Source organism: Chionomys nivalis, chromosome 2 (assembly GCF_950005125.1).
Source record: "Chionomys nivalis chromosome 2, mChiNiv1.1, whole genome shotgun sequence".
Taxonomy (NCBI): domain Eukaryota; kingdom Metazoa; phylum Chordata; class Mammalia; order Rodentia; family Cricetidae; genus Chionomys; species Chionomys nivalis.
Window position 1 is genome coordinate 8,817,864 of NC_080087.1, and position 23,794 is coordinate 8,841,657.

At 44.0% G+C, this 23,794-nt stretch overlaps 1 protein-coding gene and 1 pseudogene across 1 annotated transcript in view; both read right to left on the bottom strand.

Moving 5' to 3' along the window:
• Pacrg (parkin coregulated) overlaps positions 1-23,794 on the bottom strand; it is a 452,266-nt gene that overhangs the window by 251,578 nt on the left and 176,894 nt on the right. The gene's annotated exons all lie outside the window — the stretch shown is intronic.
• Positions 1,888-4,372, bottom strand: LOC130862309 (60S ribosomal protein L15-like; annotated as a pseudogene).

A 23,794-nucleotide genomic window follows, 5' to 3' on the forward strand; every position in this document is an offset into this window, starting at 1 on the left:
GGACTATAGGAAGACACACATAGGCAGGCTGACCCAGGCTAAGGTGGAGACACTGGCCTCTGACCTGAAGTTCATAATTATAGGGAACCACATAAAAGTAATGTTCTGCCAGAAATACTGAGATAGCAGATTATATCACCAGTTACTTCTGGGTTCTAAGACATTCAGAGTCAGCCATTTTGTGATGACATATGCCCCTGGATGGCCAGAATTGGCCATTTTGGTTCATGATGGGCACCCATAACAGCACTAACATATTGTTTAAACATGAACTGGCCCTTAGGGCCCCTAAAACCACAGGCCCGCACAGCCTGGCCCTTAGGGCCCCTAAAATCACAGGCCCACACAGCCTTTGCCCTTAGGGCCCCTAAAATCACAGGCCCGCACAGCCTGGCCCTTAGGGCCCCTAAAATCACAGACCCACACAGCCTGGCTCTTAGGTCCCTAACCACAGGCCCACACAGCCTTCAAAGAACAGGGCTTGGTGAAAGCGCTCACTGGAGGGATGAGGGCACGCTAGAGAGACTGTGTAGCATCCCCTGTTCAGTGAGCACAGGGCTGGAGAGGAGAGGCAAATAAACCTGGCTGCCTGCTGCTGATAAAAGGCCCTTCCGGCAACCCTTCAAGTTCCTCTTATTTATATTTATGTCTAGATGCCTCCAGGATAGTATTTGCTGGTGTCCCAATTATATCAGTATTTCAAACCCAAGTGGTTTGGGACTTAGTACTATTAATTAAAATGCCATTTCCCTCCATTCCTGCCAATAAGGACAGGTGTCTAGGAGAGAGTCAGACAGGTGCTTACTACCTGGGTGTAGGAGAAAAGACTGGTGTGTCCTGGTACTGACCATACCTAATGGAAGGCCTGCAGGGGCAGCTGGTGATTCCTATGCTGGAGACAACTGGCCTAGGAGCTATATTGCTAGGTTCTCTATGTGGGTCCTCATGAACAAATCCAATCAAAATGACATTAGTATCACACACGTATACTTATATACATAAGTAACTATTTCAATGCAACCATGGGCAAAGGTGAAAAAGGAATGACTTCCAGATTTAAACCTAACAAAAGAAGCTTACACCTGCAGAGAGAGAGAGGGAGAGAAAGAGAGGAGATTCTTTAGTGGCCGAGGGTGTAGCTGGGTGGCACAGAGCTCCACCCTCACCCGATCCTTGAAGCCAGGGTAGGATCGCTGTGTGATTTCCATCCCAAGTGTCTAAGTAGGAGTGAAATAATTGTTGCTGGTTTCACTCTAAAAGGACTAATGTAACCAAATAAACCATATTTGGCTTTCTTGCTGCTTCATTAGCATATGTCAGACACATCCTACAACCCAATTATACTGAGCAAAACATATCTCAGGGCAAACAAATCCTCAGCAATTTTTTTTGCTTTATGTAGATTTGCTCTCTATTTGTTGAAATTAAAATTGAACATGGCATATTTTCTGAAAAACCTAAGAAATGGATTCCTGTATGTGAATGTCAAGTTTCATCTTTTTCAAATCAGGGTTTAAAATCATGTTCGTTCTATCGAGCATCCCCAAATTACAAAGGCCTGCAACTCTAATTGACTTTTGCTGAACATGACTGAATTGTTAGAATGCTGCTGTTTACTGTAGAGAATCTCCACACGGACCAGTCCCTGAGAGACCACACATCTCCTGCTGGAGCTGAAAGACCACCCAGGACTTTGCTACCACCTCCAGGAAGATGAGCCTCAAATACACATCCCGACCCTCGGCACACACACAAGCTCTCCGTTTCTTGTTAACCTCTACTTACACGATCAATGTGTGTCCTTATCTGAAAACAAGTTTTTTGACGGTCCTAAATTGTTTATTGCATATGAATTTTACAAACATTACACAATTTTACAAACATGTGTTAGCGGTAACGGTGGAGCTGCAGAGTGTTGTGCCTTCTGCAGGCTGCACGGCGAGAGCCACCAATAGTGTGGTGGAACTTGTGGTCCTTTCCAAGGCCACAGCTCTTGCAGCCTGCAGATGTCAGCCCACGCATCTCTCTGTGCTTGTGGACTGGTTTGGTGATCCATTGGGTGTCCGGATTTCTTCTGATAGCTTTATGGAATGGATCAATGAGGATAACCTCAAAAAAATCTGTATGTGGAATCTTCACCAAGCCAGTAAGAATTCAGGATTCTCAGAGTCCCACAGTGGCGTCCAGCTCTCTCCTGGACTGAAGGCTTCGGGCAAACGTTAGCTGGTTAACACCATGATGGGCAGGTTTGTTGTAGGTTGCACCTTTAGGAACTGGGCTTCTGCAGCCACCAGTGAACGCAGACTCGAATCCTGTACAGGACGTAACCTTTCTTGGCCTTGTATCCCAGTCGCGATCTTTGTCAGGCCGGGTGGGGCAGGGAGCCCTGTGCAGCAGGAACAGCTGGTGGTACTGCCAGCAGCAGAACCCTCAGGAGAAAGCACATCACGTCCTACGCTTCTTCCTCCACAGCTCCTGGATGTGTCTGTACGCACCCGTCTTGGCTCACCTGGTGGCTGCCGCCAGAGGAAAGGAAGAAGCCTTTCTTCCTCCGTCTGGAAACAATTCTAAAGAAGGAGTAGGACGGCCTACAGCGCCACTACCAAGACTTGAGGCATTTGTTGCTAACACGTGGGTATGTGATTAGTATGGTCTCCTTTACATGTTTTACAAGGCCCAAAGTCTTACTGTGTACAGAATTTGAGCATGCTATTTAAAAAACCTGACATATGCACCTTCTTTGGTTGATATGTTATTTTAATGATTATGTAATATTCAGTTGAACAGATTTATCATAATTCAATCATTTTCCTAAATGGAAGTGTGGGTTTTTTTTTGTGTGTGTGTTTTATCTTGGTTATAGAAAGTACAGAATAATTTGTATGGGGGTCTATTTTACATTAAATATACAATGCATTTTCTATGTGTAGTTTGAACAAATTAGCAAACAATTTTGATCACTTCCAACATAGGTCTAAGTAGGGCTTTCATTATATTTTTGTCAGTCCTGACAACTAGGGTCTGTGTGTGTGTGTATCTCTGTGTATATGTGTATGTCTCTCTGTATATGTGAGTATCTCTGTGTATGTCTATGCGTATGAGTGTGGTGTCCGTGTATTGTGTTTGTATATGTGTGTCTGTCATCTCTCTCTCTGTCTCTCTCTCTCTCTGTGTATCTCTGTGTGTGTGTTTGTGTGTGTGTAGGCTCGAGTCAATGTAAGACGTCTCCTTCTGTCACTCTCCCCATTACTATTTTGAGACAGGATTGTTCAATGCTGGAGCTCACCATTTTGACTAGATTGCCTACACAATAAACTCCAGGGATCTGCCTGTTTCTGCTCCCCCAGTTTGGGTTCCAGGCATGGATCCTGGGGATCTGGTCTTAGGTCCTCTTGATTGTGTATCCCAAACTTTACCCACTAACTTATCTCCCCAGTCCATGAATATTATTTTTAGCAGAATTATTGACATGTTGACATTGCACGCACACACACACACACACACACACACACGATGTTTCACAATTGGTTTAAGATGCCCACTCTCTCATGTATAGTTACTTTTTTGTTTGTTTGTTTGTTTGTATGTGACTTGAGATCTGTTTGCTTAGTCAATCACAGTTTTAAACGGGTGTGGCTACGTCAGCAACATTAACTACAATCAGCAAAAACTACGGGTTTCAAGAAATACTTGTGGAGCAATATTCTGAAGATTCCTCTCCTTTGACCAACATTCTATGACATAGCTATCTTCTGGCTGTGTATCCAGAGGAACCAGGCTGTGACATTATTCAAGACAACTGTCTATAATTCCTTTGATGTGTGAAAGCTTAAAAATGATAGGGTTTTTACACACAGGGAGATATTACTTGGTTTTAAGCTAAGGAGGCCATGAAGAATTCCAGTTTCATCACTGAGCTATCTTGAAGTCCCTTATAACGCAGACACTCACTATGGAACCACATAAGCTCCTCCATGCCTCAATCTACTTCTCCCGCACTTGTTGACCCTGCCTCGAACCCCATCATCCAGCAAGCTATAGAGGTCTGAACAACACAGCACCCTCTCTGCCCCTGCCTTGCACAGATGAGAACCCTTCTCTGAAGTCACATAGTGGCTGCTTGGCTCAAGGACTCCTTTGTTCTTGATTGGTCTATTGAAAAAAAGCATTGATTTTTTTAAATAGATCCCAAAAGAAATATATTGGACACTGTAATGCAGAAATAAAGAACAAAAACTAAACAAACAAACAAACAAAACAAAATAACAGTCTCTTCACTCAGAAGCTCCTGCTTGGCTATCTGCCTGTGTCTCCTGCTGTGACCTGCACATTGTCACTTCCCTACCTGTGAGCCTGACTGGGGCTTTTCCATTACTTCCCCTCTTTCACTGCTGTCTGCAGATTTTGTGTATGATTAAGACTTTTGCCAGTTTCATAATTTATAGCCATTTCCCAATATTCTATTAAGCAATTACACCACAGTTTATGGACCTCGGCCCCTTACCATTGGTCTGAGGAGCGGAAGAGCCTGGAAAGCTCTTTCTCGGGTCAGTAGTCACTTGTTTCCTTAGGATAAACTCTCGGCAAATGGTATCACTCCACCAAAACACACAAATTCGTTAGATTTCCTATTTTTATCTATTCTCCATAAAATTATAATCTCAGCTTTCTGAAGAATATAGTTGACTCCCTCCCCCAAAAAACACTTCCTTTTGAAAACATTGGGGTGGTTGGTGACTCACATCCTGCTGAAAAAATCTCACTGGGCTTGCGGTTCAAAGGCCTGCCCCTGGAGGTCCATCTGTGTCTCCCTCCATCCCAGTGGCCAGCTTCATCCAAAATCTTCCTCACTCTTCAGCAGGACCTCAAAGACTTGTGCCCTTGGCTGTATCTATGTGGGATGGATCGTCACTTCTTAAATCAGTTATATTGCAGCTCCAACCATAGTCTTTTCCTGTCCAAGCTCACACCAGCATCTTCCTGTATTTTAAACAGCTGCTTCCTATTCTAGCTTACACTGGATACATTTAATGAGACTTTCTTTATCTATTTTATGTACTATCAATATTTGGACCAAATATTACTAATATCTGTATCAGGGAAATTTCAATGCCTTGCACATAATTGATACAAATGCAGTAAAGTCAGCTCCAAAGGCATTAATTATCCTGTGAAGGAGCTTCTTATCTGTGTGTAGAGCAGCTCTACCCTCACTTGGCTGCTTCTGAAATAAATATTAGTAGATTTGTGTACACGGAGATTCGAAACAAACAAGCAAACAAATAAATGTGCAGAACAGGTTATTATTAGAATTTTCAAATTTTTCCATGTTTAGATTTCACTCCTGAAACCAGCGTATTTAATCCTGATAAACAACATGGAAGCACCTAGCAGGAAGTGATTTATTATTGCTGGCATAAGGCAAAACAAAAAGAGAAAATGAAACAAAACAACAGCAACAAAAACCAAACTAGACTTCCATAGTTCTTGCTGAAAAGTTAAAGGAATGAAATGTTTTTCCTGTTTATTTCTGAGATTACACAGAATAATAGAGAATTGATTGTATGGTGTGAGCATAGACTTGTCGCTGAGGGAAAGCAACAAGAAATACAGGGGAGAGTTAAAATTATGCCAGCAATTATATTGAAAATGTACGTGTGATGTGCGCCTCTCTATCCCCCTCCCTCTGTGTTTCAAGTGATTTTGATTGACATTATTGCTCAAAGTCCCATCCTTCTTTTCACAGTTTAAATTTATTGGATGGAAGAATCTTATACTTTGATCTTTCTAAATATAGTGTTGTACATTTTCTTATTAATTTGTGGTAATTTTTATCTTTATTTTTTGAGTAATACTTGCCAATTTTAGACATTAAAAGCCAAAGTCCTGGGTGAGGGGAATAGAAAAATTAACAGAATTTATTTTATTTAAGTAAACCTCTTGGTTTCTACTCAATAGAATGCTGACATGGGGCATTAAAGCAGTGTTAATAGACTATTTTTAGCACCCTTTATCCTGTTAGGAGAAAAAAAACAAGTGATACCTCAAACTAAAGCTAAAATATTCACGTAAAATATAAAACTGCATTAAAATTTCAAATGTCAGTCAGGTATGGTGGCACATGACTTTAATCCCAGCATTTAGGAGGTAGAAGCAGGCAGTCAACATAGTGAGTTCCAGGACATCCTGGGCTATAGAGAGAACCTGTCTCAACAAACAAACAAAAATAAAAAATTCAATGTCTACATCAACATAATTTTGGTTTCTTAGACCACTGAAATGAAAGTATATGGCTCACAACACAAGAAAGTCCCTCCTGCTCCTTCACCGAGCAGACTTCCCTCATTAGATCACTACATTAGGACACACCTTGACAGCTAGGTGCAAAGTTGTGGCTATTTCTGTAGATTTAGACACATGCTCAAAAGAAAAAAGATTGCATTGGGAGGAGGAGCTGTAAAAGGACACCTTGTTCTAGCTGCCACTGGAGTCAGCCCCAAATCAGCTCAGTTTGGCATTCACTGGGGCCTGGGGCTTCAAGACCTGCACCAGGTACTGGGGTAGGTTTAAAATGACCAGGATGCCAGCTGTGAGCTGTGCCTTTGGAAGCCCTAACAGTCCAGGAGATGAGATAAGACACCCACACAATTCATCATAATGGTTAGCAGAGGTAGATAGAGGTGCTAAGAATGTGACAGAGATAACACCAGACAGAGAGAGGTTGATGGCTGATGGACTATGGCGAGGTTTATTAAACAAGGTGGTGTAGGATGTGGGCCTAGCAGGGCAGCTGAAATTTCTGTTATATGTGTATAAGTGTGTATGTGTATACATGTGTATTATGTTTGCATGTGTGTGAGATGTATGGATTTATGTGGATATATGTATACTATGTATGTGTGTATATGTGTGTTGTGTATATGCATGTGTTATTGGTCTGTGTGTTTGCTATGTGTATGTACTTGCTATGGGTATGAACAGTGATAGGCTCAGCATTCATGTTATTTAAAGTTTGGGGCCATTTAAACCATTATGTCATAAAGATTATTGTACATGTATTATATGGTGGTATTTTCATATTTTCCGGATTAAAACTAAATTGGAACCTGGGTGTGGTGGCTCATGTCTGAATACCATCACTTGAGAGATGGAAGGAGGAGTGATGGTCCAAGGCCAGCCTTGGCTAAATAGAAAGACTCTGTCTCAAAACCACAAACAAGTAGGGTTGGGAGTGAAAACATGAACAGTTACATGGTCTTAATAAGCATGGTCATGTAGCGGCAGTTTCAGTGATTTGTGTGTCCTCCTGCAATACCAAAAGTGCTGGTTTTCCATATCCTAAACAGTTAAGGAGCCTGCGGTCTGGGGCGATGGCTCAGCACTTAAAATGCTGTCATAAAGACACACACCACACACACAAGCTCATGCAGACAACAGGAAAGGGAAACACAGAGTAGCAGGGCTAGAATGCTCAGGAACATTCCGGTGGCACGCATTCGCTCATCTACTCACTGCCTCTCAGGGGCTGAAGAGTCTGGTTCAGCAGAGACCCGAGGTTGGCGCTCTGGGAGAAGGGACCTGTGGGTAGCCGTCTCTTAGGAAGTGGACTGCTTGCATTTTGGTGACAGTCCCAGACTTATCGGGCATGGGTCACTGGATTTTTAAAAATTAGCAGGTTTACTGTCAGATACTATTTTATCTTTTGTTTAGAAGGCATTACACAACAATCAACGTGTTAATAAGAAATATTATTAGGTTTTAATTTGTACTTTACTGAGGTCATACAAATTTCTTGCTAACTTTCACTAAGAGTCGATTAGTTTTATTCTTTCTGTGTTATCTTCCCAGGTTTAATGTTAGTATACAAAAGAGTTCTACAATAGCCCAGAATGGAGTATAACAAAGGTTTATTTACTGGGGATAAACTCACAGAAACAGGAGTGATCCACAGGCCTCTGCATGCATTGGGAAGTGGAACCTAATCCAGCAGCCAAGAACCCAGGCATGCTTTTCATCTGCATTTATAGTACATGAGCCCATGCCCAAAGTGGGCTAGTATTTTCAAGGATATTGCCTGAAGGAGTTCCCACAGCAGTTTAAAAATCATTATTTTTATTTTATATATGTGAATATTTTGCCTGCATGTATGTCTGTGTACCACATGCATACCTAGTGTCCAATGAGGTCAGAAGAAGGCATGGGATCCCTTGGAACTGGAGTTCTAGCATTGCGAGCTATCATGTGGGTGTTGTGAATCAAACCCAGTCTTCTACAGCAGCATTCAGTGCTCTTAACTGCTTAGCCATCTCTCTATCCCCACCTTTCTATTCTTAATTTCACCTTGTTACTTAAAAAAAAAAAAAAAAACATTAAAATCCGGGTGGCAGTGGATATGCCTTTAATCCCAGTGCTTCTAATAGAACTCACTTAATTCTCTTGATCTAGTTGTTTAGTTGTTTTTTCTACAAGTAAAGTTATGTAATAGTTTTCTTCTTCTTTTTTGAATACATGTCAGGCATAGTATTTTCTTATTATTTTGGATTATCTAAAATCATGATAGATAATAGAAACGAAGCCAGATGTGCCTGTTTCATTCCAAGTGTTGTGGCGATAGCTTTGTTAGACCCTACTACTGCTGACTGTCAACATTCAAACCCTGGAGTGACCACTGTCTATGTTGCTGTGGGTCCTGGTCAGTTTTCCAAGCTCCTTCCATTTGTCCATCCAAGGCTACACTATGTCTGTTTTTATGGAGACTGGAGTCTCCCACGCCTTCTGGTACCCTTCCAGGTCAGTCTGTTCTGGGAACTCTTTCCAAAGTTATTTTGTTAATGATGAAGCTGCTAAAAGCTCCATCTTAGGGTCACTATTGTTGTGAAGAGACATCATGACCATGGCAACTCTTATAAAGGAAAACATTTAAATGGAGTGGCTTGCTTATAGTTTTAGAGGTTCAGTCCATCATATTGGTGGGGAACATGGTACATGCAGGCAGACATGGTGCTGGTTACATCTTGATCAGAAGCCAACAGGAAGGGGAATCTATGTCACACTGAGGGAAGCTTAAGTAAGAGACTGCCCCAAAGTGACACAGTTCCTCCAAAAAGGCCACACCTACTTAGCAAGGCTAACACCTCCTAATAGTGCCATTCCCTTTGAGGTCATTTTCTTTCAAACAGTCACAAGCTCCCTTACTGTAGGAGGAGGGCCACTTGTTTGTCTCAGCTGTTTAGAACCGAAATAATTACAGAGAAACCATATTTATTAAAACACTGTTTGACCCATTAGCTCTTGCTTTCTTCTTTCTTTCTTTCTTTCTTTCTTTCTTTCTTTCTTTCTTTCTTTTTTTCTCTTTCTTTCTTTTTTTTTTTTTGGCTAACTCTTATAATAATTTAACTCATTTTTATATATCTGTGTATTGCCATGTGGCAGTGGCTTACCGGGTAAAATTTTTAGCATCTATTTTTGATGGCTTCATGGAGTCTCTTTGACTTCACCCCCCCCCTTTTTAGCATTTAGTTCTATCTTTCCCCCTACCTAAGTTTTGCCTTATCAACAGGCCAAGGCAGTTTTTTATTTATTTATTAATCAAGAAAGGCAACACACAGACAGAAAGACCCCCACATCATTGGCCCTCATCCTACACCTCACCCTTCAGAATAAAATGCACATCCCTCACAGGCCACCCCAGCAGCCTTTCATATCCTGTATCCCGTGTCCTTATACTCTTGGCTCCTGCTCTGACATCCACATCACTCTATGATGCTACCTCTTGGATTCAGGGTTTCTCAAACACATGCTTTGTTCTGTGTATGTTTGTGGCATGTTCTGCTTGGCTTCCTACTCAGCACATGCTTATGGATTTCTAGTCACACTTAAAACCTCTCCTCAGAAATCCAGACCCATGTGCCTCCTGCTGATACGCTGCCATTGTCTTACAGGGAGGGTACCCAGGGAGGAAGCTTGGGTCTTCTCCCTGCTCCTACAGCATGTATTCGGGGCTGTGGAAGCATCAGTGGGGACATCTGGAAGGAGGAGAAAGGTGGAAGAGAGGGAAGGGAAGAATAATAGGAGTGGGGGAGGAGGGGAGGAAAAGGCCCTACTAAGTATTTTACATTGAGAGAATTGCTTCCTAATCCTGAAATAAAACCAATTAGGTTGGAAAATGTTAAGGTCATGAAGAGTAAACTAAACCAAATTGACTTTTAAACATTTTAAACATTTTAAATTTGTAGAGTCGAATTTCATGACCAAAACAAAATCATGTCAGCATGTTGAAGGAGCGGCAGCGGGCCACTTCCCGCCACCCGGCTCCCACACAGCTAGCTTTATAAGCCCTCTCAGCTTTTACGTGGAGTTCATTACCATGTTGGGTGCCACTCTGTTGAAATAGGAGCGGCGGGCCGCTTCCCTCCGCTCAGCTCCCATACGGCTAGCTTTACCCGAAATAACAACACACAAATTGTATTCTTTTAAATACTGCCTGGCCCATTAGTTCCAGCCTCTTATTGGCTAGCTCTTACATATTGATCTAACTCATTTCTAATATTCCGTGTAGTACCACAAGCTGGTGGCTTACCAGGGAGGATCTTAACCTGCGTCTGTGTTGGGCGGGAGAATCATGGCGACTCACTGACTTGGCTTCTTTCTCCCAGCATTCTGTTCTGTCTACTCCACCCACCTAAGGGTTGGCCTATCAAATGGGCCTAGGAAGTTTCTTTATTAATTAACCAATGAAAGCAACAGATTAGAAAGAAATCACTCCCACATCATCAGCAAAATTATCTTTAGTGAAGAGTGGTAAAGAAAAACATGAAAAATGAGCACCATGACTTCTGCTTTGTAAACATTTTTAACTATGAACCAAAACACAAAGCACAGCTCTCCTGTGCTGGCAGAGCTAGGCAAACAACAGATGATCCGTTTCTTACCTAGTTCTCTTGCACTGAGGTACCGTCTTGCATGTTAAGATGTGTGTTAAACTTAGCGACTATAATGCATACTCTTAATTTTCTTTCTCTTGGCATATTTATGTTTACAATCTTATATTTTAAGGGTACCGAGATAATTAAGCCTAGATCATGGTAACAATTTACAGGGAGATGGCTGGGCCCTCCTGCAGCTTGAGCACTATCTTCAGTCTCTCCACTAAGGGGAGCTGAGCATCCTGAACCATGGAAGAATGGAGTAGATGAGAAATACGGAGAGTATCACAAAGCTAACTCTGACTTCTGCAGGGATGCTCTTGACATCCGGCTACAGCTCACATTTCCTCAGGTTTCCAGGAAAACTCAGAGCTGATTGGGAGTCCCAGAGAGCTCATTTTAATAAGATTCTGTTGTAGCCAGCTGTGGTCAAAGGACATCGACACCAAGCTTCACTGTGGGCAGGAGAGCAACCTGGGACTTGGTTCCGAAGCTAGCGTGTCAAGTTCAAGAACCACTTGTTCCTAACCAGGGGACTAATCTCTCTGTGAGTTGATTTGATCATCAGTAAAATGGAGGAGACTCTATCTCAGTCTGAGAAGACTGTTCGCAATCAAATATGAAGGTCTTATGGCCCTAAACATTACGAAGCATATCATTAATGAAGTAGGGTTCATGCCAACACGAAAAAGCGAATAGGCAAGAAAATGCTAGGCCATAGTGAACGCTTTATTCTATGAGCTTCTCTAGTTAGTGTGTATTTCAAATGTGTTGGGTGGATAGACACCATGTTCTAGAAGAAAACTGGCCACACGACGAACCATTTACAGCAATGTAGGTGAGATTGCAATCTTTAACCTCCAAAAAACTTGTAAGAGAAGAATCTGTCTGCAATGACAGTAACATAAACTCCCAACACACAGATTTGTGCTGCGGATCTGCCTCTTAGAGCAGAGACACACTGGGGCAGTGACACTTTGCAGGATTTACTCTGATGTCACCTTTTGAGGTTCTGTGGGCAAAGAGTTCCCTTTTAGAATTTCAAAAGTGAAAATGGCTTAGATTAGTTACTCTGCTGCGGGACTTACACTTGTTGTCAGATGGGCATACGGTGGCAGCGGTCCTAATTCTACCAGAAGAAACGATGCCTACATGGGGCCTCCGTGTTCAGCCTGAGCTCCTCAGCACGCAGGCCGTGTTCCGCTTCAAGCTCGTGTGAAACAGTAGGGACCATTTATTTTATCTCTAGGATAACATAATCTTTTCTCTGATGCTCCCTGCTAACACTTCAAACAAAAAGAATACAAGATGCTTGCTTAGGAGAAAACTTAAAAAGTAACCATAAAGAGTGTTTAAATTACAGGGCCTATTTGTAAGCTTTAGTGTTTGGTTCTTTACCTTCCTCCCCACTGTAAGCTATAATCTCTCATGAGCAAATACACACAAGTGGTACACTTCACCACCTCTGTCGAGTTAGTGGGACCCCATAGTTCCTTCTCCCGCATTTCAAAAGAGCTCTCTTTGTAGCTGTGTGTACCAGTGCACACACATGCACACATGCTTACAACCATTCTTAAAATTGTCCCCTGAGTGGAACCTCAGCTGAGTCTCTGAGAGTGTATTTTACTGGCTGCCTTTTGAAATAACAATGATTCTTTTATAAACATGCAAATGACCCAAAAAGTGGGGATAAAGTTGCAATACCTAATTTGGTGTGGGGCAGGGGAGGAAAATTCTGGTGGAAGAGAATCTCACAAAGGAGGACTAATAACTGTGATGACAAAAATGACATAATATTTCAAACAAAAGAACTGTCTGGCTTGCTACAGAGTATGGATTTCCAGGCTCACTCTTAGCAGTCGTGATGAGGTAGGTGGTGGCCAGGCGTCCCAGGAGAAGAAGAATGCCATGTGATGGGCTCTTCCTCCAGGAGGACCATGCGTGGTTTCTCACAGACACACGGCGCTCACGTGCCAACCACACCCTCTGCCTCTTGGGTTAGCAGTGAGGACATAATAGGTAATGTAATCCCCCTTTATAAATATATGGACCGAGGCCGGAATGTGGCAGTGGCTGGGACCCCGGATGGCTACTGTTGACATCATAGTGAGAACTAGATTTGGAAATACTAGTTTCTGAACAGTTTGGGCCAGTAGTAGTATTTCATTTGTATTTTAATAAATAAAGCTTGTCTGAAGATCAGAGAGTAAAACAGCCACATTGGCCAGCCTTCCAGATCAGACCAGGCAGTGATGACACACACCTTTAATCCCGGCAGTCACACTAGTTGCCATAGAAACTGGGTGCACGCCTTTCATCCTAGCCCTAGAGTGAAATATAAAACTGGAAGAAGCAACTTTCACAGTCTCATTCTGAGATTCCTGGAGGCAGGATTGCCACTGTAAGAGCCAGTGGCTGGCTGCTTTGTTTTCTGACCTTCAGGCTAAGGCCCAATCCCAACATCTATCTCTGGGTTTTATTACCTGTGCTACATTGGCTGAATCACATTTAGAGTGCAGAGGAGTCACGGCCATTCCCATCTATCACTGCTGTGACGTGAACACCATTCCTGGCCCTAGATTGTTTTGTTTTTAATATTCTAGGTCTGCCTGGTTTGGTGGCACTCACCTTTAGTCCCTGCATTCAGGAGGCAGACACAGGCAGATCTCTGTGAGTTTGAGGCCAGTGTGATTTATAGAGCAAGTTCCAGGACAGTTAGGGCTAGGCAATGAAACTGTCTCAAACAACAAATAAAAAATGTCCTAGGATGAAGGGTGAGGGGACCCTTCAAGGCTCTCTCTTGCTGCATAGGGTGAAACAGAAGAGAGACTAATTCTGAAAAAGCTGTAATCTATTATCAGATACTTGCAATAGTTGGCAGTAATAACAAGTATTCGCCTTTTAAAATACACCACAGCTAACACGGCTTTCTAAGTCCCAGTATTAGACAGCTGGGACAGGTGTGGAGCAGACAGCCTTCAGCCCTCTGCGATGCCCTCACCTCGACTCCACCAAGGGTATCATCTGAGACAGTTGATTTTGGCTATTGCATCATGGGATTTCCTGTCTTTCAACCTGGGAGATCCAGTTTCTTTAATTCTAGGGTATGATATGCACGAGGGAGTAAAGGCAAGGACAACTTGGACTGTCATGTCCAGCCTTAAGCAAGCGTAGGGGAGACACCACAATTGCTTATGACCTATACCAAAGCTCAAGCAGGGCCAGTGCATGGCATGGAGACATCTGGTTCTGGTATTAACAGTGAGCCCAGCTTCCTCCGGTCACAGTGCAATTATGAAGGATTCCGTCACACCAAACAGTCATTAAACAAAGTATTCCCCTCATGAACGACCTGTGTAACAGACTTCAGTGGACCCTGAATTGGTCATTAAGTCCAATTTGGAAGCTTAGTGGTCAGGGCTAGGGCTTAGCACTACTTGAGGACTGGCCTTGTTAGAGTAGGTGTAGCCTTGCTGGAGGACGTGTGACACCAGAGGTGGACACAGTGGCTCTCTCTCTCCTTGCTGCCTCCAAATTCAGATGTAGAACTCTCAGCTATGTTTCCTGAACTAGGTCTGCCTGCGTGCTACCATGCTGCCTGCCATGATGATAATGGACTAAACCTCTGAAATGGTAGGGAAGACCCAATTAAATGCTTTTTCTTATAAGAGTTGCTGTGGTCGTGGTGTCTCTTCACCACAATAGAGCCCTGACTAAGACGCTATCTTTGGACAAATCACTACAGAGGTGAAATGATCTCAGTTGTAGCTCGATCTAATCTCTTCTTAGAGATGAAGAAACTTGGGTCTTGAAGATCTGAGACTTGTCAAAGTCTCTAAATCTGTGACAGGCAGAGGGAAGGCTGGGTGTAGTTTCAGATTGCCAACTAGGCTTTTTGGTGTCTGCCATCCTGACCTGTTCTCACACAAGGGTCTATGGTCTTGTGACAACATTTAGTCACAGAGGAACAGAGACCTCAGAAATCTAATGCTCTGGAAGTATCTCTTGAAAAAAGTGGGAGCCCTGTTATGACAGAACAAAAGGGGGTGGCGAGGGAGGCAAAGAGAACACCAAGTCTGTGACTGTCTCCAAGCTGTAGAACATTTGAGAATGGGAAGCCTTCCTCCTCACCTCAGAGATGTCTGAGTAGAGCAGGAACCAGCAGCAGAAGCACCACACCTCCCATAACTACAGGTATCCACACCTCCCGTAACTACAGGTATCCACACCTCCCGTAACTACAGGTATCCACACCTCCCGTAACTACAGGTATCCACACCTCCCTGTACCTACAGGTATCCACACCTCCCTGTACCTACAGATGTCCACCCCTCCCTGTACCTACAGGTGTCTGCACCTCCTGTACCTACACGTATCCACACCTCCTGTACCTACAGATGTCCACACCTCCGGTACCTACAGGTGTCCGCACCTCCTCTACCTGCAGATGTCCGCACCTCCCTGTACCTACAGGTGTCCGCACCTCCTCTACCTGCAGATGTCCACACCTCCCGTACCTACAGGTGTCCACACCTCCTGTACCTACAGGTGTCCACACCTCCCGTACCTACAGATGTCCACACCTCCCGTACCTACAGGTGTCCACACCTCCTGTACCTACAGATGTCCACACCTCCCATACCTACAGGTGTCCGCACCTCCCGTGCCTACAGATGTCCACACCTCCTGTACCTACAGATGTCCACATCTCCCGTACCTGCAGATGTCTACCGGCCAAAGACTAAGTGACTCTTGCTTTGGCTAACTTTAAACTCCCTGCCCAGTGAGGTTTATTTTGGAGACAGAGGCTTTTCCTCTTGACTTATACTTTGTAGTGAAATGCTTGCCCTATTTATGAGCCCCTCAGAAACCTGGAGCATGAATGTAAGGGGGGATGCATGGCTGCCGTGAATCTACCATTCCGAGACAGGTGACTGCAAAGAAATTGGAGGCTGCAATACTTGGGGTTTCTATTTTATGTTGTGTATAAACTCTTTGTGCTCAGACACGGGCTTCCTCCCAGGGCATTGGAGAGCTCTGCAAAGGCTCGCCATAACACCGATGTGCTTAGAGGACCCATCTGATCTGTGCTGGCTCTGCTTCCACAATGAGCGACTGTGGGCTACACAGATTGACAATGTGGTCCACAACCCATATTTTATAAATGGCAGAACTGTAGCTCAGATAGGAAAAATAGCACCAGACTCCGTGAAACACAGAAGCCCAAGCGGAGCTCAGCCCGACATCCCTTCCCTCCGGCTCCTCACACTCTCACCTCACTTCTCTGAAACTGTCGTCAAGCAGGAGGGTTTGCCTAGGATGATCCCCGACAGTGAAAAGAACTGGATCTTCACAACCTGAACCTGTATTAAAGAAGCTGTCGATACAGAGGCGAGTCCCAAAACAGTCACGAGACCGGATCAAAGCTCAGTTTCGAGAAGCAAATACAATACGATGTCCACATCTTTACCCCAAACTTGCTCCGAAGCATGGGAGGGTAAAACCAGAATGCACTGGTAAGGCCCACAGCCCTTGAAACAATCGCTGAGTTACAGCCCAAGCACAACCCTTGCTGATTACTTCAGCCAAGAATATATGGCTGGGGTGACGGGGACAATGCCAGTATTAAATTTTGTTTTATGTTGTAATTTTTACCTGTTTGGGATCTGAACTGTGATGAGAACTGTTTCCTTCCTTTGATTTACAGTGCCGAGAACAGAGATTAATGGCAGGCAACTTTAATTTAGCTCTCTCAACAACTTTCAAGAGATAAAGGGCCCTGAAAAGATGCTACGGCTGCTCCAGCCATTGCTTTGAAAGTTGTACTGAGCAGACAACTGACGAGCAGCCTTTTTCCCGTGCTGGTATCTGTTCGGCTGGTTCTCTTCCCACGAGTATGTGGGCAGAGGAGAAGGTGAGCAGGGGTGGTGAGCGTTGTGAGAATATGTGCCCATCCCATGCCAGACCCTCCTGTGCTAGCCCACCAGACAGACAGCAGCTGGTGGTACTGCAGCTGGGATTGAGGATGAGCGGTGAACAGGTCAGGCAGTCTGCTGAGGAAAAACCCTCCTATAAGAACCTCAGTGGAAGCCACAGGCAGCTCTGATGGGCCAGCACGCTCCCTAAGTCCTGTACCAAACTGCTCTTTCTTTTATGCACAGGGGAACTCCCCAGGCACGATGCATTTAGTACCACCTTTGGGGTATGTGACTTCTGCTCAGCACAGGGACATGTCCCAACAACAGGGAATGTCACGGCTGGTTGTTATGTGCTCTCACTTCGTTTTCAGGTGGGGAAACTGAGGCCCACTTTACTCACTAAGTCACATAAAGAGGAACTATGGCCAGTATGGTGGCATCAATACGCTGGATGCATGAACTTCAGTGTATCAAACTGCAGACATGTTCCATATGGCCACTTCATTCATTCATTCACTCATTCATCCATTCATCCATTGAGTCATGTCATACTGCAAGTGTGAGTCTCCTGGGCACAGTGAGCTAGGGCTTAGCAGCACAGACCTGCTTCCTGCGCTCCCTCACACCTGTTCAGAGATCGGCCAGAGGCAGGGAAGCAGTCTGTGCTAAGCTCACTGAAGACCTTGTTCTTCATGTGAGCCACTAACAAACTCCAGCTGAGCTGAGGGGGTGACCACTGACTTAACATAAGGGGGTCGGGAGGGACCCTTTAGGGGTGTGGGATATAAGCTAAACCTTTAATAATGAGAAGGAGAAGGCTATGCTGTGAACCGCCTTCGGGAAGAGGCAAAGAGATTTGTAAGGAGCAGAAGGCAGGCTTGACGGGCAGAACCTGGTGAGCAGTGAGGTTGGTCAAGGCCAAGGAGGGCAGGTGCTCTAAACACCGACAGTGACAGGTTTTTGTGCACATTTACACACATTTCCTGTGGATAGCGGATGATGGGGGAAGGTGGTGAGAGAGAAAGTGGAGAGGTCAATGGGGTGTCGACTGCAGTATTTCAGGCAGCAGAGGATATGGAGGGGAGGGGCTTGTCTTAGTTACTGCTCTGCGGCTGTTCTAGTGGGGATCTCTATTGCTGTGATGAACACCACGACCGAGAACAACCTGGGGTGGGAAGGGTGAATTTGGCTTACACTTCCACACCGCTGTGTAAGAACTCAAACAGGGCAGGAGCTGATGCAGAGAACATGGAGCGTGCTGCCTACTGGCTTGCTCCTCAGGACTTGTTCTGCCTGCTTTCTTGATCCAGGACCACCAGCCCAGTTCACCGAGGACTCCACCACCAATCACTAACTAATGGAATGTCTTACAGACCTGCCTACAGCCTTTTCTTGGGGAGGCATTGTCTCAGTTGAGGCTCCCTCCTCTGAAATCACCCTAGCCTGTGTCAGGTAGGTGTGAAATCAAGCACAGAGGTCTTCCTAGAGAAATGTGTGGCCATCATGAGGACCAGCATTCTGACTGGTGGTGTTGGACGTCAAGGAAGGAAGGACGGAGGAATGGAGGATGACTCTTATCTTCCTGTGTGCATGCCTCATCAACAATATTTTTATGTAACAGTTTCACTTTGAAGTTTTTGAAATTAAGTATGTGTCAGTATATTTACCACTCAAGTAAATGGTTCATGTAACCTAATGTAATAGACATGTATTAACATCAAAATAATAATCATAAAGTTGATAACATAATAACTAACAAAATTAATAAGTTAAGAAAAATGAAATTAGGGAAATAATAGATGATCTAGACTTGGGCTCTTACTTTATTTCTTAAAGTTTTGTTTAAATGTGATGAAAACTTCTGGCTTTCTTTGATCTGATTACCATGCACCCACACGATAATCATGATTGAAAGCTGGGTAGCAATTTTTCTACCTACGTGGTGCCTTCATTATGAGGGTCCTGTCACACGGAAACGTCAGAGATTTGATGTGTCCAAGAAGGCAGGATGTTGACTCAGAGATGTGAATCATTGCCTGAGCTCCAGTTTGGTTTGACAGCAGAGCAATGCTTTCAGAGAGGAAGCACTGTGTGTGCTCCTGCTTTGAGATTTCTGGAAGGATCGCACAGTCTAACTGCAGATACCTCATTAATCCTTCACGTGTTTCATTGAGGATGGCAGCCAGGGTTTCACTGTGTTTTGACAGCATTCTTGCTGAAGTAGTTTATAGAACTAACTCATTATGACCTCATTATATAAAGCAGCCGATTGTATAGATGCATATAGTTAGTTTGGGGCACTTCTTGCTACTTCTTGAAGGTGAAGCACACATTGAAATAACCTAGAAGAGTGGCAGAACCCCAATTTATTTGGATACATAACAGTGGAGAAAAGAGTCAGAGGAATGCGGGGACAGACAGACACATAAGCCAGCGAGATGGGCTCATCCACCTAATTACGACAGTCCGAGATTTTATGTGACAGAGAAAAGGATGGGTAACTGGTAACTCATTATGTAAATAATCCACAGCTTAATGTTAGCTGAAGAAAGGTGTTCTATACTAATGCTTCTAAATAACTTCTTTTTGAAGATTAAAAAATATAGGAAAATTTTATATGAACACAGCAATTTAGTTTACAAACATGCATTTATATTTTATTATTATTTTAATTGGGTAGTTTTATTTAATAGACTCACTGAAGAACATACATTAATGTGATTCAACAAAGTGGCATTTCAAAATGTAAAAAAGAGACCCCACCTCCAAAGGCGACGCCCAACTCTGTCTTGTTCTCCCACTCCTCACCCATTTTAAGACAGGTACAATTACCTGAATGCTGTGTCCCCTTGGTATCCCTATGTTCAAGTTCTAACCATCTCAGGTTATGATTTAGAAAGTGATTAGGTCATGGGGACTCAGTGCCATAGTCAGGACAGCTTAGAGAGCTGGCCGCCTTGGACCAGGAGGTCATCAGTAGACGCTGAGTCTGCTGGCATCTTGTTCTCGCATTTGCTAGATTTAGGGAGAAATAAATTTGTAATGTCTATACATACAAAGACGATAGTTTTAATGGTAAGCCAGTGTGCTAAGACAGGAGACACTCCTGACCTCTGACCTGAAGACTTCCATCTTTTCTGGTATCTCTGCCACCAGTCTTCATACGACCTAAGAGTTTCCAAGTGCAGTATGTCACACCATGCCTTCGCTTTACTGATTGCCTTTGGTTCCTCCCAGAAACAAAGCTAGGCACTGATGTGACCCTCTCTGTCCCGTGCACTCCCCACGGACACCCTTCATCCCCTAGAGTGTTTGTGGCACTCTCATCATTGCACCCCGAGTGGGCACACTTGCGCACATGGCTCAGTGAGTTCTGTGACTCGCTGCTCTTCGTGAAGGCGGCGACAGATAAATCACTACGGTTCAGAGTAATCTAGGAAACTCAGATGCACTCACGCACTTGGAAATGTCCCTGCAGATGACCTCTTGTCCAGCTGCCATTCTCTCCGCTCCAGCTCCCTGCTACTCTGACTTCTAAATCCTGAATTCTGACCCTGGGGTCCCTAGACACATTGTGCTTAGTTTTAGCTCAATTTTGTTTTTCATAAACTATTTCCCCTTAGCTTATTCTTGGTATACATGATCGTGTTATTTTCCTGTCTTCTGAGAGTAATAACCTTCTAAAGCATGCAGGGCTAGTTTAAAATTCTTTGTGAAGTGGGATGAAAACCTCCAGACTCTGGGAAAGTCCCAGTTTATCACTCAGTTTCCTCTCTCTAACCTCCTAGGATGACCACTCAGGACTCAAGTCTGCCTTTTCTCGCTGAATCAGCTCCTGAAGTCATGGCTAACAACAAAAAGCTTGCATGATTTTATTAACTTAATGTTTCTGTGATTATGACTTTTCATAAAAATAGCTGAGAAATGAGTCACAGCCTTCCTTAGCCTGAAATTTCACTGAGAATGTTTTGAATGTTTTGTAGCTACAAAAGGGAGGTTTTAATGAGATTAAGCATTTTGCCAAAAGTGATTTAGTTTCTAAATGGCAGAGCTGGGACTCAAAGTCCAGTTTGACTGTGTCATGCTGGCTCTCAGCCCCTCAGCACACTGTTTGTTGCTGTTCTTGCCGCTCTCCACCAGCACCGCCACACTAGTCCATGCCTGTTGCGTTTGCTCCTTTCCAGATCAATTCTTTAGATAAATATTCATCGAGGTCCGCTCCTCCTGGCAAGGCCTCTCACTAGTCCGCATGGGTCGACAATGACGTGCAAGGCAAGAGCCTTCTCCTCAAGGGACCCACTAAATTGAAACAGTGCATAACTGTGACTGTTTATGTAGCTATGGCCTATGATATAACTGACACATTACAAGTGCCGGAGATATAGTAGAAAAATAAAAATGATGAAAACATGCGGGCCTGAATGCTTCTCTCTAGTACTGTACACTCTCCTATGACTGGGGAGTTTCCAGACGAGAAAGATGATCACATATGCCTGCATGTGTATTTATATATGCTCATATAACATGCATACATGTATACATCAGCTCTGAGCCTATGTGTGATTTATATATGCCCATTTATATATACATGTATAAGTGAGTTCTGAGCAATTTTGTCTTGTGGTGTGCAACTATACACACACAACTTTGAGCTGAAATTCACATGATCTGTGATTTATGGGAGTTTTATTGGCATCTTATAATTACTTTTGCCACTAGATGAGAGATTAGAAATTCCTAGCTTGAATATCTACACACTGGAGACATAACATCTTTTAATATCTAATATAATCACTTCTAGGAAAATCAGTTGTTGCATAGAATTAGCCATTAAAAACACATTCTTTGAGCAAAGGAAAATTTCCATACTTCGAATTCCCCCATCTGTCTTTACCTTCCCAAACAAGCATCTTTATAGTTTTTAGGAACAATTCAGTATAGAAAGCTTGCCTTCTTTTTCCCTAAAGACAGTTCTGCTATTCTGATTTCATCCTACTTCCCCAGACATCTTCCTGTTACTATAGCAAAGCTTGTGTTATTAGTACTGACATGGCGCTATGCACACAGCAGGTTAGTCACAGAAGAGACCCTGGAGGCCTAATCAATGAATGTTCTACAGTTCTGGGATGAGGGCAGCAGGAGCACAAAGGCCGGCTTGCTTTCACCGTCATCTCAACATACACGTGTCTAGCGCCAGGAACAGTGTGGGAGAGCTGCTGGGCCCTGTCTCCAGGAACACTGCGCTAGCAGATTTGGTGTCTAGCGATGATGGGATCTTTGACCGTTCGGGCTTGCTGGATTTGCTTTCTGTGAATCCACACGAAGGAGAGAATTGTGGTCTGTCCTTTGACTGAGAAGCCAAGGACAATGGCACTGGGTTTTGATCCTACTGCATGTACCGGCTTTGTGGGAGCCTAGTCTGTTAGGATGCTCACCTTCCTAGACCTGGACTTCCCACAGGGCAGGGAACCCTGACTGCTCTTTGGACTGAAGAGGGAGGGGGAAGGGGATGGAGGGAGGGGAATGGAGGGAGGGGGAGGGAAATAGGAGGAGGGGAGGAGGTGGAAATTTTTAAGTAAAAATAAAAAAATAAAAAGAAGAATGTTAATTCCATCATGATGGACAATCTGATGACATTATCTAAGCTTACATATTTCTAAAAGTTCCTGTCTTTAAACAACATAATATGCGGAGGCCTCGATGTGGGGATTATGGGAAAAAGAGAGTGCATATCAGTCCATGAGATCACCAGCTGACGTCACCTTCAGGGAGATAGTGGAGACCATCTGTGGCATCAACAGGCAGGTAGCCCAGTAAAGGGCATCAAATGAGATGACCAAAACCCACAAATGCATTGCAGAGACCTGAAAAGATGGCGAGCAGGGTGAGATGGAGATGCACGCAGAGCAGAGGATTAAACCGCGTGTGCACAGGAGGGTCTCGGGGATGCACACTCATCCTGAGCCTCCACAGAGGAATAAGTAAATTTCCATTATCCCAATGGCAAAGAAAGACCATTCTAGAAGGAATAAATATATAAGTAAAAACACAAATCACGGTTGTCTCAGGACTCACAAAAACATATGTTGGAGAAGCGAATGGGTGCAAAGGAGTCAAATGAGAGTCCGAGGGCCAGCGGGGCTCACGTCACAGGGAGCCAGCTGTAAGGCCTGTAAGAAGGAAACTGTGGAAAGCAAAGCCACCAAAGTGCTGTGAAGAGGTGAACGCAACACCCGACCATGCTGTGGGATTTCCCTCTGTATGCCTGAATACCATTAATGAATAAATAAACAGCTTTGGACCTATAGCAGGGCAGAACTTAATTAGGTGGGGAAGATGGAACTGAATGCTGGGAGAAAGAAGGGTGGAGCAAGAGAGGTGCCATGGAGCCGCTGCCAGAGTCAGACATGCTGAAACTTTAACCAGTAGGCTACTACCACGTGATGATACACAGATTAGTGGAGACGGGCAGTCGGGAACCAACAAGCGACCCTTCTTACTCCACAACCACACACACTTCAAATTGCATACTGTGCTCAGGATGTAGTTCTGGTTGGAAGAATACTAGATAAGGCAAGAATTCAGGAAAGGAGAGAGGAATTTGGGTGGTGTGTAAGAAACTCTCAAAGATGACTTGAGTTGTAGGCCTTGGTGACTGGGATAAAGGGCTGCTATCAACAAAACCTTCAAATTAGGAAGATCAAAAGCAGGATGATAACATTTGGGTCAGGGAAAGAACATAAGGTAAAATTTGATGCCACACAGATTAGGTTGGGGTACTTGTTCAGTCACTGGACTAAAATAGTATCACTGAAGGAAGAGACACAGATCTAGAGCTATAGACACTCGGGGGCTAGGGTGATGGTTCAGTGGGTGGGTGTGATCAGTGCACAAAGATGAGGACCCAATTTGAATCCCAAACTCGTGTAAAAAGCCTAACATGGGCGTGGA